Genomic DNA, 16,162 nt, shown 5'->3' on the forward strand with positions numbered 1-16,162 from the left:
AGTGGTCGGGCACTGGACTCGCATTCGCGAGTGAGGCGGTTCAAACCCCCATCCATGCATCCAGATTCAGGTTTTATTTCGTGATTTCTCTAAATCACGTGAGGCACATGCCGGAATGGCTTCTACGAAAAGAACATGACCAATCTCCTTCCCAATTTGATCTTCTGCTTCCTTTTAAATGACCACGCCATCGACGGAACGTTAAGCCGGTATCTTCTTATTCCTTCGAAAGACGCATGCTTTTTCTAGTTTTTCCTTCCTCATACATTCTTTCTATGTAATTTATACCACGCGTTCGTTCTTGAGCTGCTTTCGCAAGTCACTGAAATTTGAATAGTCTTCTGTGAATATACACCGATCTTCCCATAATACGAGTACTTCTCGTGCGTATCAATTGAGGATTCCCGCAATATTTTCGTGGTAATCAGTGAGTTCTGTCACGTGTAGACAACTCTTCTTTGGACATCCCAACATTTTTTGGTTTCAATTTCTCACATTCGAAAAATATTCTCATTCGCAAGCTACATATTAAAGTGGTGGTGGCTCGTACTCAGCAATTTGACAACGTCACTGCTTGCTATACAAACGCATATGAGCAAATTTTCGAGAGAGATAAAAATGGTTAAATCAACATAAAGTGTTGTTAACTGCTTTTTACACCATGTTACCAAACGTCTTTGGATACCCATTGGATCACCACCTGTATGACGTCGGCTGTGGATGGAGGGATGTATTTAAAACTGTTGGACAGTTAACATCACAGGAAGCAAATCAATGAAGGAATAGAAATAGTAAAGTAGTAGAGAAGCAGTTAATAGCAGACTGGGTGGGTCGGGAGAACTCGGTGACCTCGAACGTAGACTATTCATTGGACATTACCTGAGTAACAGATTCATCATTGACGTATCAACCCTTCTAAAGCTGCCCAAGTCGACTCTTGGTGATGAGATTGTGAAGCGAAAGCCCGAAGGAACAACAACAACTAAACCAAGGCCAGGCAGATATTATACACTGACGGACAGGGACCGTCGAGTACAGCGGAGGATGGCTGGAAAAAAAAATCGCATGAAATCAGCAGAAGGAATCACGTGCGCCGGCCGCTGTGGCCGAGCGGCTGTAGGCGCTTCAGTCTGGAACCGCGCGACCACTACGGTCGCAGGCTCGAATCCTGCATCGGGCATGGATGTGTGTGATATCCTTAGGTTAGTTAGGTTTAAGTAGTTCTAGGAGACTGTTGACCTCAGATGTTAAGTCCCATAGTGCTCAGAGCCATTTGAACCATTTGAATCACTTGCAAGTTCCAAAGTGCAACCAGCTACATTGAAGCGCCAAGGAAACTGGTACGGGCATGCATATTCAAGTACAGAGATATGTAAACAAGCAGAATACGTCCCTGCGGTCGACAACGCCTATATAAGACAACAAGTGTCTGGCGCAGTTGTTAAATCGGTTACTGCTGCTACAATTATAGGTTATCAAGACGTAAGGGAGTTTGAACGTGGTGTTATAGTCGGCGCACGAGCGATGGGATGCAGCATCTCCGAGGTAACGATGAGGTGGAGATTTTCCCGTACGACCAGTTCACGAGTGTACCGTGAATATCAGGAATCACGTAAAACATCAAACCTCCGACATCGCTGCTGCCGGAAAAAGATCTTACAAGAAAACGACGACTGAAGAGAATCGTTCAACGTGACAGAAATGCAACCCTTCCACAAATTGTTGCAGATTTCACGCTGGGCCATCAATAAGTGTCACCGTGCGAACCATACAGTGAAACATCATCGACATGGGCTTTCGGAGCCGAAGGCCCATTCGCATATCCTTCATTACTGCACGACACAAAGCTTTGCGCCGCGCCTGGGCCCGTCAACACCTACATTGGACTGTTGATGACTGGAAACATGTTGACTGGTCGGACGAGTCTCGTTTCAAATTGTATCGACAGGATGGTCGTGTACGGGTATGGAGACAACCTTATGAATCTATGATCCTGCATGTCAGCAGGGGACTGTTCAAGCTGGTGGAGGCTCTGTAGTGGCGTGGTATGTGTGCAGTTGGGGTGACATGCGTCTAGATACGACTCTGACAGGTGACACGTACGTAAGCATCCTGTCTGATCACCTACATCCATTCATGTCCATTTTTTATTCCAACGGACTTGCGAAATTCCAACAGGACAATGCGACACCCCACACGTTCAAAATTGCTACAGAGTGGCTCCAGGAACACTCTTCTGAGTTTAAACACGCGCAGTCATTTTGCTAGCCGGACTGCTGGTAGCACTTTGGAACTCACGAGTGATGCCTTCCGGTGATTTCATACAATTGTTTTTCGGAGCCACCCTCTGCAACACACGACGTTTGCTGTCCATCAGTGTATGATGTCTGCCTGGTCTTGATTGAGCTGTTGTTGTTCCTTCGCGTTTTCACTTCACAGTCTCATCACTAAAGTTGATATGGGCAGCTTTAGAAGGGTTGAAATGTCCATGATGGATTTGTTGCTTAGGTGAGATCCAATTACTAGACCGCGTTCGAAATCAATGGGTTCTCCTGACCGACCCATTCTGCTGTTACTGCTTCTGTATTGGCAACACAATACTGATCGCCTATTTTCTTATTGGGCAGGTCCACGTGTCATGACACCTCATTCCGTAGAGGAATCCGGATACTTGTGAGCAGGCAGAGTATTTGTTATTACTGTCAAAATATCAACCGTCTGACCCCCAAAGAAGTTGTCTGCAGGCTGAGGTGCAGATCCAAGAAGTGAGTCCTGGAGATCTCACCAGATAACATTTTATTAAAAGCATTTAGATAATTTTCGGAACACAAGGCAGCACGGAAACAGTCAACATATTAAACGTATTTTTCCATAATGGGTGCAGTTGAACTCCATAACTGTTCCTCTATAAGGTGTAGAATAATAGCCGCTACTATTCACAACAGAAGGCGATTTCATTTAACAAACTACGGGTTTCAGGCGTTTATGTGTGTCTCAAGTTACCAGATCTAAAGTGCCACTACTTTATCAAAAATGTAACATGGAAACACCAATAATTACACTGAAGTGCGAAAGAAACTGGTATAGGCATGCTGATTCAGATACAGAGATATGTAAAAAGGCAGAAGACGGCACGGTCGGCAACGCCAATCCAAGACAACAAGTGCCTGACGCGGTCGTTAGATCGGTTACTGTTGCTACAATGGTAGGTTACCAAGAGGTTGGAATGTTTCTCTTGCGATTGTTGAACATCTTGTGCAGCCAGGGGTGGAGTGTGATTACTACAGAATATTCTTCGCTATCGTGATAGGGTCCAGAAGCAACATGGACAGTGCAGTCCTTTGTGAAGATCCCTTTCAATAATCGAATACTGATTTTCGTCCATCATTATTATTTAATGATAACGAACGGTCCTCAGTAATCTGTCCGGTGATCACCGTGCACACTGCTGCTCTCTATTCGCGTAACACGCGGGCGGTTGTCGGTACAGTTGCACCAACTGACCGCTCTTCAGTATTGTGTTCTTGTTGAAAATCAGAGGTTTCTCCCATTTCGCTTTCCTTTCGCCTGGACAAGTGCAAGGACGAATACGTAATAAGTCGCCTATAGTGCGGCAGAGAAACTTCCTTTCCTGTAAACACCAACGACATTTACAGCGTGCAAAAGATCAGTTTTAAAGCTAACAAATATCATAGTTTCCGGGACACAGGAGCTTCTATCAGTGCGATAGCCGTTTTACGTTTGTACTGTTTAAAAATGAATAAAACTGTAACAAAAAGTTGCAGCGACCAGTTCTGCTATCTCCGGTCTTATTTCACTAAACTAGGAGCAGTCCAGTAATAACCCAGAGACGTGAGGCAGTGGTCGGGCACTGGACTCGCATTCGCGAGTGAGGCGGTTCAAACCCCCATCCATGCATCCAGATTCAGGTTTTATTTCGTGATTTCTCTAAATCATGTAAGGCACATGCCGGAATGGCTTCTACGAAAAGAACATGACCAATCTCCTTCCCAATTTGAACTTCTGCTTCATCTTAAATGACCACGCCATCGACGGAACGTTAAGCCGGTATCTTCTTATTCCTTCGAAAGACGCATACTTTTTCTAGTTTTTCCTTCCTCATACATTCTTTCTATGTAAGTAATACCATACGTTCGTTCTTGAGCTGCTTTCGCAAGTCACTGAAATTTGAATAGTCTTCTGTGAATACACACCGATCTTCCCATAATACTTCACGTGCGTATCAATTGAGGATTCCCGCAATATTTTCGTGATAATCAGTGAGTTCTGTAACGTGTAGACAACTCTTCTTTGGACATCCCAACATTTTTTGGTTTCAATTTCTCACATTCGAAAAATATTCTCATTCGCAAGCTACATATTAAAGTGGTGGTGGCTCGTACTCAGCAATTTGACAACGTCACTGCTTGCTATACAAACGCATATGAGCAAATTTTCGAGAGAGATAAAAATGGTTAAATCAACATAAAGTGTTGTTAACTGCTTTTTACACCATGTTACCAAACGTCTTTGGATACCCATTGGATCACCACCTGTATGACGTCGGCTGTGGATGGAGGGATGTATTTAAAACTGTTGGACAGTTAACATCGCAGGAAGCAAATCAATGAAGGAATAGAAATAGTAAAGTAGTAGAGAAGCAGTTAATAGCAGAGTGGGTGGGTCAGGAGAACTCGGTGACCTCGAACGTAGACTATTCATTGGACATTACCTGAGTAACAGATTCATCATGGACGTATCAACCCTTCTAAAGCTGCCCAAGTCGACTCTTGGTGATGAGATTGTGAAGCGAAAACCCGAAGGAACAACAACAACTAAACCAAGGCCAGGCAGATATTATACACTGACGGACAGGGACCGTCGAGTACAGCGGAGGATGGCTGGAAAAAAAATCGCATGAAATCAGCAGAAAGAATCACATGCGCCGGCCGCTGTGGCCGAGCGGTTGTAGGCGCTTCAGTCTGGAACCGCGCGACCGCTACGGTCGCAGGCTCGAATCCTGCATCGGGCATGGATGTGTGTAATATCCTTAGGTTAGTTAGGTTTAAGTAGTTCTAGGAGACTGTTGACCTCAGATGTTAAGTCCCATAGTGCTCAGAGCCATTTGAACCATTTGAATCACTTGCAAGTTCCAAAGTGCAACCAGCTACATTGAAGCGCCAAGGAAACTGGTACGGGCATGCATATTCAAGTACAGAGATATGTAAACAAGCAGAATACGTCCCTGCGGTCGACAACGCCTATATAAGACAACAAGTGTCTGGCGCAGTTGTTAAATCGGTTACTGCTGCTACAATTATAGGTTATCAAGATGTAAGGGAGTTTGAACGTGGTGTTATAGTCGGCGCACGAGCGATGGGACGCAGCATCTCCGAGGTAACGATGAGGTGGAGATTTTCCCGTACGACCAGTTCACGAGTGTACCGTGAATATCAGGAATCACGTAAAACATCAAACCTCCGACATCGCTGCTGCCGGAAAAAGATCTTACATGAAAACGACGACTGAAGAGAATCGTTCAACGTGACAGAAATGCAACCCTTCCACAAATTGTTGCAGATTTCACGCTGGGCCATCAATAAGTGTCAGCGTGCGAACCATACAGTGAAACATCATCGACATGGGCTTTCGGAGCCGAAGGCCCATTCGCATATCCTTCATTGCTGCACGACACAAAGCTTTGCGCCGCGCCTGGACCCGTCAACACCTACGTTGGACTGTTGATGACTGGAAACATGTTGACTGGTCGGACGAGTTTCGTTTCAAATTGTATCGACAGGATGGTCGTGTACGGGTATGGAGACAACCTTATGAATCTATGACCCTGCATGTCAGCAGGGGACTGTTCAAGCTGGTGGAGGCTCTGTAGTGGCGTGGTATGTGTGCAGTTGGGGTGACATGCGTCTAGATACGACTCTGACAGGTGACACGTACGTAAGCATCCTGTCTGATCACCTACATCCATTCATGTCCATTTTGTATTCCAACGGACTTGGGAAATTCCAACAGGACAATGCGACACCCCACACGTTCAAAATTGCTACAGAGTGGCTCCAGGAACACTCTTCTGAGTTTAAACACTTCCGCTGGCCACCTAACTCCCCAGACATGAACCTTATTGGGCGTATCTGGGATGCCTTGCAACGTGTTGTTCAGGATATATGTCCACCTCCTCATACTCTTACGGATTTATGATCAGCCCTGCAGGATTCAAGGTGTCAGTTCCCTTCAGCACTACTTCAGACACTAGTCGAGTCCATGCCACGTCGTGTTGCGGTACTTTTGCGTGCTCGCGGTTGCCCTACACGATATTAGGCAGGTGTACCAGTTTCTTTGGCTCTTCAGTGTAATACAACGACTGTGCATAGGGAGTTAAAAAGAGTGAGGTATAATGGTCGAGCAGCTCTTTGTAAGCCACGCATTTTTGTACTGAGTGCCAAGCGACGCCCGAGCTAGTGTAAAGAGCAACATCAATGGACTTTGGATGACTGGCAACCGGTGGTCTGGAGTGATGAATCACGCTATAGTCTCTGGCAATCCGATGGAATGTTTTCGGTTTGGCGAATGCCTTCAGAACATTACCTGTCGCAATGTGTAGTGCCGACGGTGAAGTTCGGAGAAGGCGATGTTACGATATGCTGGCGGTTTTAGCGATCAGGATACGGTAGCCTTACTGCAAACGGCTGCGCCTTCTGCAAGATTTGATTTGGTTCTTACTAGTGACACATGATGCAAGGCAACGTTCTCTAGGCATTCTCCAAACCCAATACCTTCTATCGGATTGCCACAGGGTATAGCATGAGTTATCACTCCTAGGCAGCTATTCTGAAAAGGTAACCCTCGGCTTCAAGTCCAGGTATTTAAAACGTCATCTTTGGAGGATTTTAGGTTAAAAAGTAGCAGTGGTAATTCGGAAAGAAAGATAATTGTTTTACTCCAAGTCTATCGTTGCCAGTCATCCGCAGTCCAGTGAGGTCGCTCTTTACACCACCTCAAGCGTCGCTTAGCGTTGACTGCAGAAATGTGTGGCTTATGAGGAGCTGCTAGACCACTGTACGAAATTCCTTCTAACTCCCTACGCGCAGTCATTTTGCTAGCCGGACTGCTGGTAGCACTTTGGAAGTCACGAGTGATGCCTTCCGGTGATTTCATACAATTTTTTTTCGGAGCCACCCTCAGCAACACACGACGTTTGCTGTCCATCAGTGTATGATGTCTGCCTGGTCTTGATTGAGCTGTTGTTGTTCCTTCGCGTTTTCACTTCACAGTCTCATCACTAAGAGTTGATATGGGCAGCTTTAGAAAGGTTGAAATGTCCATGATGGATTTGTTGCTTAGGTGAGATCCAATTACTAGACCGCGTTCGAAATCAATGGGTTCTCCTGACCGACCCATTCTGCTGTTACTGCTTCTGTATTGACAACACAATACTGATCGCCTATTTTCTTATTGGGCAGGTCCACGTGTCATGACACCTCATTCCGTAGAGGAATCCGGATACTTGTGAGCAGGCAGAGTATTTGTTCTTACTGTCAAAATATCAACCGTCTGACCCCCAAAGAAGTTGTCTGCAGGCTGAGGTGCAGATCCAAGAAGTGAGTCCTGGAGATCTCACCAAATAACATTTTATTAAAAGCATTTAGATAATTTTCGGAACGCAAGGCAGCACGGAAACAGTCAAAATATTAAACGTATTTTTCCATAATGGGTGCAGTTGAACTCCATAACTGTTCCTTTATAAGGTGTAGAATAATAGCCGCTACTATTCACAACAGAAGGCGATTTCATTTAACAAACTACGGGTTTCAGGCGTTTATGTGTGTCTCAAGTTACCAAATCTAAAGTGCCACTACTTTATCAAAAATGTAATATGGAAACACCAATAATTACACTGAAGTGCGAAAGAAACCGGTATAGGCATGCTGATCCAGATACAGAGATATGTAAAAAGGCAGAAGACGGCACGGTCGGCAACGCCAATGTAAGACAACAAGTGCCTGGCGCGGTCGTTAGATCGGTTACTGTTGCTACAATGGTAGGTTACCAAGAGTTAAGTGAGTTTGAACATAGTGTTATACTCGGTGCACGAGTAATGGGATACAGCATCTCCGACGTAGAGATGAAGTGTGGATTTTCCCTTACGACCATTTCACGAGTATACCGTGAATATCAGGAATCCCATAAAACATCAAATCTCCGACATCGCTGCGGCCGGAAAAAGATCCTGCAAGAACGGGACCAACGACGACTGAAGAGAATCGTTCAACGTGACAGAAGTGCAATCCTTCTGCAAATTGCTGCAGATTTCAGTGTTGGGCCACCAACAAGTGTCAGCGTGCGAACCATTCAACGAAACATCATCGATATGGGCTTTTGGAGCCGAAGGTACACTCGTGTACTCTTGATGACTGCACGACACCAAGCTTTGCGCCTCGCCAGGGACCATTAACACCGTCATTCAACTGCTGATGACTGGAAACATATTGCCTGGTCAAACGAGTCTCGTTTCAAATTGTATCGAGCGGATGGACGTGTACTGGTATGGAGACAACCTCAGGAATCCATGGACCCTGCATATCAGTAGCGGACTGTTCAAGCTGATGGAGGCTCTTAAATGGTGTGGGGAGTGTGCAACTGGAGTCATATGGGACCCTGATACATCTAGATACGACTCTGACGGGTGACACGTACGTAAGCTTCCTGTCTGATCACCTGCATCATTATGTCCATTATGCATTCCGACGGGCTTGGGCAATTCCAGCAGGACAATGCGACATCCCATACGTCCAGAATTACTACAGAGTCGCTCCAGGAGCACTCTTCTAAGCTTAAGCACTTCCGCTGGCCACCATACTCTCCAGATATGAACATTATTGAGCATTCCTGGGATGCCTTGCAACGTGCTGTTCAGAAGAGTTTCCCACCCCCTAGTACGCTTAGGGATTTATGGATAGCCCTGCAATCCCCCCCAACAATACTTTAAACATTAGTCTAGTCCATGCCACGTCGTGTTGCGGCACTTCTGCGTGCTGGCGGGGGCCCTACGCCACATTAGGCAGATGTACCAGTTTCTTTGGCTCTCGAGTGTTGATGATGACGATGTTCGGTTTGTGCGGCGATCATCAGTGCCCGTGCAAAGTCCCAATTTTTACACAGTCTAATTTGAATTCAATCCAAGCTATCAACTGTCACGGAAGATGATGATGATGATATCATGAGGACAACACAAACACCGAGTCCCCGGGCAGAGAAAATCCCCAACCCGGCCGGGAATCTAACCCAGGACCCCGTGATCCAGAGGCAGCAACGCTAGCTGCTAGACCACGAGCTGCGGATCTTTTGGGTGTAGTGTGGTGACTAATATACAGTTAATGCGTAAAGGACGAAATATCTTCGTACAAAAACGTGATAATGTAATGTTAAAACAATATCGATACTCTAACTTTATTGATCTCCAGTACTGAGTACGGAAACATGTATCTGAATGTAAACCACCTAAAGATGGACACAATCCTGAAATCGGTCGTCTGTTAAATGAAATCACCTTCCGTTGTTGCATCTACATATATACTCCGCTAGCCACCAAGCGGTTACTGGTAGCAGTCATTATTCTACATTTTAGTGATATATTATAGGAATACTAAGATATTGCAAGGTTTTCATATGCCCTCTTAAGGGCTTGCACACATAAATGCGCTTGTGGGCTGATCCTCTGCATTCCAGCCAGGTAAGGGCGACCGTCAATAAGTTGGTCGTACCTGCTGTGAACGACAAACCCGACACAGATCTGGAGTTGACGGTTGGAACCTACAAACCACAAAAAACGGCAGAGGTGCTGACTCTCCCGACCGTAGGTGCAAACGACTGAAAAAAAAACAGCCTTCCTCTTATTTACACGCTGGCATGCTGATATTCCGCAAAACCTGTGTTGACAGTCATAATGCTAAGTGAAACACTAATAATGTGAATGCACATTTCGTTTTTATGTCGTTTGAATCATTATTCACGAACGTTATGCTAAAGCGATGTACTAAGCATTAATGTTAATAAATTATTATAGGCAACTGCGGTATGTTAGAAGTTGGAGTGATAACAAATTATATCTGGGGAGGAGAGGCGGAGAAAATAAGAAACTGTGACCCCTCCCCACCTCCAGAAATCACTATGGGCCTGTGACTGTGTGTGCTACTGTCAAGTACATTGCCTGATGAAAAAGATGAAGCACCCAGAAGGCATGGTTAGATATCACTGTAACTTTCTACATGAGCAAACCATCGGCGGGTATGTGAATAACTATAGTTGCAATTCTCTGTGTCAGATGGAAAGGCCACAAAATGCATTAATGTTGTTCGTGTTTAGTTTTCTTCCTAGACCTGGCAGGGTGTATAACAGCGTCAGATGTAGAGTGATGACTGTGAATCACACGGAGATGTCGCATATTCGTGTGAGACAGCGTTATCTAAACCTGACAAGAGTTTGAAAGGGGCCTCAAAGCGGGTTCCCATTTGACCGGCTAACCGAAGGGTGCAGCATCCAGATTTAAGAGGAATTCGAATGTGACAGTGGCCCGCTGTTGGACTGCAGGGCAGCCATACACGTCGTCAAGGTTGTGGTCGACCATGTTTGATGACCACCAGGGAAGATCACCAAATTGTGCACCAAGCGCATCGTAATCCCTTGACATCTGCGCCCACCATCCGAGAACAAATAACGGACTCCGTGCAAAATTCTGTGCCACCCCACACTATTGGTAGGAGTTCGTCAGCATTCAGGCTACATAATTACCGTCCCACGAGCTGTCTGCCGTTAACACCACAACACAAACGGCTGTGTTTGGAGTGGTACCGAGCCAGGAAGCAGGGGCTGCTTATGTATTGCACTGCGTTGTATTCAATGACGAATGACGGTTTGTAACACGCCCGGGGATACAAATGGATGGGGGCACCTTAAACTGGTTGTCATTTCGGACCGTGCACCCTGTCCACAAATGGTTCAAATGGCTCTGAGCACTATGGGACTTAACTTCTGAGATCATCAGTCCCCTAGAACTTAGAACTACTTAAACCTAACTAACCTAAGGACATTACACACATCCATGCCCGAGGCAGAATTCGAACCTGCGACCGTAGTGGTCGCGCGGTTCCAGACTGTAGCGCCTAGAACCGCTCGGCCACTCCGGCCGGCCGCTGTCCACATCACGTACCTGATAATCGCGCGGCGGTCGTACTGTTCTGCTCCACACTGCTGCTGGCTTGCCTGAAATTATCTATCGAAATATGCAGGCGGGTTTAGGAGAGCCACTCAACGTTAAAACACAACACTGTCCTACGCCTGGTATGAATATCTGTATTCTGAGACGATAAGAAATCACAGGTTGCACTGTTTACACTCTAAGTCGTAAACGTTTATCCCAGTTAAAAACCTTGATGTTTATCTGTCCACAATATCACTTGGACGAGCGTACGCGTTCCGAACACAGCGCGGATGATTGTTGATGATGCGAAAGCCGAATAATCGAAAGAAAGTTCTTACGCACGCCACACATACACAGATTTCTTTTGGTACCAGTCCTCCTTGACACTAGTAATGATATCACACTGTTCGTAAAGTTAATTTTTCAGTTCTCAGTTCCCAGTTCCCACTTGTACGAGCGTGCGCGTAACCGTCGCGGCGCGGCTGTTTGTTGATAAAGCGGAAACGCGATGATCGAACGCACATCCTCACGCTCGCTACAAAACACTGGCACATAACTGCACTCTTTTATGGTAACTAATTTCTACTGATTCACATCGGTTCATTCTGGGAGGCCGAACACGGCGCCGATGATTGATGCTGTGCGACACGCAACGAGAGGAGACACAAATACGTTATCGGCGGCACTGCTCATTTTTAATTACATCTTGACGCACTTTCCTCTGAATCATTTACTTATTTTATCACTTTATTGTAATAGCACTTGTAGCAACACTTCAACTTCCGTACTAACAATGCCTCTCACATGCAGAGCTACCCACAACACAACATAACAGTTCCGTGTCCCGCGCTCGACTCTGAAGACGCGGCTGCCCGCAAAGATACTCCGCAACCAAGCCAGCGATGTGACAATACGCTTACAGGTTCTGCACTACCCCGGATGACCAACGTCGGCGAGTACGGCACCGACCTGGGGAGAGGTCCCACTCTTCGAATGATTTCGAGAGGCACAGCGGAGTTACTCCTAGTGCCAAGGTGGGCAGGGGCCCATCGGGAATGACTTCACGACACGGGAGGTAGTGACCGAGGGAATTGTGTCGATACAACGGTATGTCACGGACATCTTGGGTCCTCTTGTCTTACCTCTCATAGCAGAATGTCATGGTACCATTTTTCAGCAGGACAACGCTCTTCCACACATGGTAAGTGTCTCTATGAAACGTCTGCCCAGTCCCAGTGCCGTTTTCAAGGATATCAAGGACCAGTTGCAACTGTTCTGGGCCTGTTTGCCACAGAAGAGGATATCTCGGCTTTATGACACCTTTTCTAACCGCATCAGTGCGTGCATCCATAACAATTGGGATTGAAAGTCGTACTAATAGGTGGCCTCATACTACCAAGTTATTCGTAAATTTACTGTACTGTTTATTCGGTAAATAATATCGCATACCCTCTCAACCTCTTCCTTCCCTCCTCCTCTTTTGGGTCCATCATGCTTTCAGCACCTCTGGTTTTCCATGTCGTGGTTTTGCATCGCACCAGTGCTGTAACAACAGACACGAGTAGCAACTTTCCTGCAGCGACTACAGCCTTTCCCCGTAGTGACGCAGAGCTTGTACGGTGTTGCAGGCCGCAGCTCTGCACAGCCGCACTACAAGCGCTACAGCGGGCTGCGGGTCAGCCAGGACTCGCTGCTGCGGCTGGTGCACCACGAGCAGACGGTCGCACTCATAGAGCTCGCCTCACCGTCGGGCCCGCTGCTCAGCTGCGAGTTCATCGAGGTCTAGTGAGTGCATACCCACTTTTTTCCCTTTACTGCTGCAGCTGAATGTAGCTATTCATCAGCCTTGCAGCATTTTTGATTCTACTTTGTTAAAACAACCATTAAAAAGTGAAAAACCAAACGGATAATATTAAAACTTACCATCATGTGGCAGTAGTTATTAGCATATTATAACTGTGGCACTGACATTGCGTATCCAGTGTGGTGATGGCGGATCAATAGAATGGCTGGACGCCTAAGATTGAAGGCTTCATGACAAGATCTGGGTGAACAGTTGGATGCAATAAGATAATGAGATCAGTAGGGGGGAACGTATCACGCCCGGTTAGCCGATCGGCCTAACGCACGTCTTTCCGCAGTGGGAAGGAGCGCCTGGTCCACGGCACGAATCCACCCGGCGGACTAGTGTCGAGGTCCGGTGAGCCGCCAGTCTGTGCATGGTTTTTAGGCGGTTTTCCATCTGCCTCGGCGAATGCGGGCTGGTTCCACTTATTTCGCCTCAGCTACACTATGTCGGCCATTGCTGCGCAAACAAGTTCTCCACGTACGCGTACATCACCATTGCTCTACCACGCAAACATACGGGTTACACTCGTGTGGTGTGACACGTTCCCTGGGCGGCGAGGGGGGGGGGTGGGGGGGGGGGGGAAAGCAGGCCGAACCGCACAATAACCCTGGGTTCGGTGTGGGGCGGCGGAGGGGAGAAGTGGACTGCGATTGCGATCTGCGATAGTCGTCGTGAGGTTGTGGACCACTGCGGTTGCGGCGGGGATGGAGCCTCTCCGTCGTTTCTAGGTCCCTGGTTAACACACAGTACAACACAATACAAGGGGGGAACGTAGAAGCGAAGCTATGGTAGGGAGCTGATATATCGGGTACTGGGACAGGATATGGTTGTATTTGTTATGAGGTTTTGATGAAATAGGACCGGAGTTGCGATGAGAGTGTGATGAGAGAATGGTATCTAGACGGCAGAGGTTGACAGTGGTTCTGGGGGTATGTAGCTGTGTCATAAAGGCAAAATGTGGGACAAGCAGCCAGTGTGATTTGATGAAAGCTGTGGAATGGCTCAAACGAAGTCATATTTCGGAGGACAGCGGTGACAAAACGGATTATGTATCGTGTAGTGAAGGTAGGATGTACAGAGATATTAGGATCGTGTTGTGTTCGTGTGGGGCGGATGGGTACAGCCATTTCACTTTTTGTGAGACTGGTTTTTACCTTGTACTTGTAGAAGTGCAAATGGTTTCGATAACACACTAGACCTCTTAACGAGAAACAATTGAGAGCAAATTGAGAGGGTCATGACGGGGACACGAAGTAGTCGCCATAAGGCCATTGTCGGTAGACTGAATATCGTTAACATTCAAATCTACTTACAAAAAACACAAAACATATCTCTTTTAAAAAAAGTACCAACGATGTAAGCGTCTACCAAATATGGCTTAAATTCGAAGAAACAGGGTTGAAGGCAATTGAAAGATTTATATCAAGTGCATTAGTAATAGTCGGAACACATCACTTATGGTACACAAAGCATGCCAGGACACTGTTGCACAAACAACGAAAAAGCATGACAGTTTTAAAAGAACGGAAAGTCTTAAATACTGGCGACGATTCCCAGGTACGCGAAACTTTTTGCACACTTCAGTACGAGATGCTTTTCATAGTTTTCACCACGAAAGTCTGTCTCGAGATCTGGCAGAAAATCCGAAGAGTTCTTAGTAGCATGTAAAGTATATCAACGGCAATACACAATCATTACTTTCACTGCGTGACAGCAACAGTAATGTTACCCACGACAAGGTCAATAAAGCGGAATTGCTAAACACTGTTTTCTGTGATTCTTTCATCAGAAGAGATGCTGTAAATACTACAAAATTCGAATCAAGGACCTCTCCCAACATGACTAATTTCCAGACATATGCCACCTGGAAGCAAATGAATTCAGTTAATAAAGGAAAATCGTACGATGCAGATTGTATACCAGTTGCGTTTCTTTCAGTGTGTGCTGAAGAAATAGCTTCATTTTTAGCAGTCATATACAACCACTCGTTCGACGTAAAAGGCTGTAAAATTTGCTCAGGTCTCAACAAAACGCCAAAAAGGACACAAACGTAATTCATTGAATTATCGACCCATACCGACCCATACCATTGCAATCAGTTAGTAGTAGGATATTGAAGCATATTCTGTATTCCAATTTTATCAAATTCCTTGACGAAAACGATCTATTGACACAAGTCGTCACGGATTCGGAAAATATTGTTCTAGTGAAACACAGCAGGCTCTTTAGTTGCACGAAGTAATGAGTGCTATCGACTGGCGATCTTAAGTTGATTCCGAATTGTAGGTTTGCCGAAGGCTGTTGACACCGTTCCTCACAAGCTGTTTCCAATCAAATTGCGTGCCCATGAAGGGAGTATCCCCTCACCTGCGTGACTGGATTCGTGATTTCCTGTCAGAAAGGTCACACACACACACACACATATATATAGGGTCCCCAAGGAAGTGTTACACTGCCTCTACTGTTCTTAATCTGTATAAGCAATTTAGGAGAATATCTGACCAACCATCTAACCGTCTTGTTGTTCGTAGATGATGCCGTCGTTTATCGTCTAGTAAAGTCATCAGGAGATGAAAACGAATTACAAGATTATTTATACAATATATGTGCATGGTGCAGAAAACTGGCAATTGACTCGGAACAATTAAACCATGACGTCCTCCACATAAGTACAACAAAACATTTCGTTTAAATTTCGTTAAATCCCGATCACAAGTATGACCATAAAAAGTCATATTATGGCAATCCTCAGGATTATCGTGAGAAGTTTCCTTTTCCAACTCGATACAACGTTCACTGTACTTGTTCCACTTCGAAGCTCCAAAAGATCTCATGATCCCATTGTACCCACCTATTTACCTGCATCTGGTCACAAGGCCTCTAGGCACCGCCTTCCATTCAACCTCCTAAAGTACCATCATCACCAATCAGAATAACAGTAGTAGTAGTAGTAGTAGTTTTATTCATCCATCTGTGATTTATAGCGTCTCCGAAATTTAAACGAAATGTTTTGTTGTACTCATGTGGAGGACGTCATAGTTTAATTGTTCCGAGTCAATTGCCAGTTTTCGCACCATGCACATATATTGTATAAATAA

The 16,162-nt window shown here is 45.7% G+C and overlaps 1 protein-coding gene across 1 annotated transcript in view; it reads left to right on the forward strand.

Annotated features, from left to right (window-relative positions):
* Window positions 1–16,162, forward strand: part of LOC126412518 (acidic phospholipase A2 PA4-like) — a 221,180-nt gene that overhangs the window by 69,284 nt on the left and 135,734 nt on the right. Inside the window, exon 2 of the mRNA XM_050082151.1 lies at window positions 12,844–13,000. The gene's annotated coding sequence lies outside the window, so the exon portion shown is untranslated. The remainder of the gene's footprint in view (window positions 1–12,843; window positions 13,001–16,162) is intronic.

This window comes from Schistocerca serialis, chromosome 1, assembly GCF_023864345.2.
Source record: "Schistocerca serialis cubense isolate TAMUIC-IGC-003099 chromosome 1, iqSchSeri2.2, whole genome shotgun sequence".
Taxonomy (NCBI): Eukaryota; Metazoa; Arthropoda; class Insecta; order Orthoptera; family Acrididae; genus Schistocerca; species Schistocerca serialis.